We start from the raw sequence: 1,197 nt of genomic DNA on the forward strand, positions 1-1,197 counted from the left end.
TCTCCTCCTGGGGCAAAGTGGGTTCTGCTGTGGGCTGCTCGCCCTGCAGATTTCCTTTCCTGCCTGGATCACCGCTGAAGACTTGCGTCAGTGTGTCTGATAGAATTCTGTCTGCCCTTGTACTGGGAGCTCCACCGGGAGAGGGATGTGTCTTTGGGACTTTCTCGGGTGTCCCCAGCGCCTAGCCCAATGCCCAGGCACAGAGTAGACGCTCAATATATATCTGCTGAATGAATGCACCAATCAACGAACGCCTTTGGACACCTCCAAGCCGATCACAGGTCTGGGATTCATCCTGTTGGCCCAGTGTGAATGCTGCCTTCTTGGGGAAGCCCTCCAGGGAAGCCCACGGTTTAGACGTCACATCGCATTCTCCACTGCCCACCTCCAGGGCTCTCGGTCCTCCCCAGAACCCACCCCACTCGGAGTGGCATTAGTGCAGAGCGGTGGACTTGCTGGGCTGTGTGTGTCCCACCCTCTGCATCCCGGGCAGGCGCAGCCAACTGTTCACCTGGGGGCGGAGGGGCGGAGGGGCGGAGGGGCGGGGGGGGGCGAGGAGAATGAAAGAGTGAGTCTACCAGGCTTAGGTTGAGAGGCCGAGGCAGTCCAGGGAGTGGGGGTCGAAGGCGGCTAGCGGACGGGGCGGGCCGGGCCGGCTGTCTTCCCCTTTGCCCTTCGACCCAGGAAGCCGCTCACACCCGGCGGACACGCTCGGCCGCCCTATTGCTCCGTCTCGGCCCCCCGCCTCGGGGACTGCTCCTCACCCTGCTCGGCCTCCACCCCCACCCCAACTTCCCGCTCCAACGGCCCGGGAGAGGCGGGAGCGGGCCTGAGAGTGGCGCAATGACACTCCACACCAAGGGTCATTTGCTCTTTTTCCCCCTCTGTGGCTAATTTATTTTAGAGCTCGGGGAGGAGAGGGGCGGGGCCGGGCCGGGCGGGTAGAGAGGAGGGGCCGGGCGAGCCCAGGGGAGGTGGGGGCGGGGCGGGGCGGGGGCGAGGAGGGGAGGGCGGGGAAGCAGCCGGGGTGGAGAGGGCCGGGGAAGGGGCGGGAGTTGGGGGGAAGGGAGGGGCACGAGGGGAGGGGAGGAGCAGGGAAAGGGGAGGGGAGCAAAGGCCTGCGAGGGAGGGCGCTGGGGGCGGGCGAGGGGAGGCGGGGGTGGGGGTGGGGGTCCTGCCTGCGGGGGGAGCCGGGGC

The sequence above is a fragment of the Balaenoptera acutorostrata genome, chromosome 11, assembly GCF_949987535.1.
Source record: "Balaenoptera acutorostrata chromosome 11, mBalAcu1.1, whole genome shotgun sequence".
Lineage (NCBI taxonomy): Eukaryota > Metazoa > Chordata > Mammalia > Artiodactyla > Balaenopteridae > Balaenoptera > Balaenoptera acutorostrata.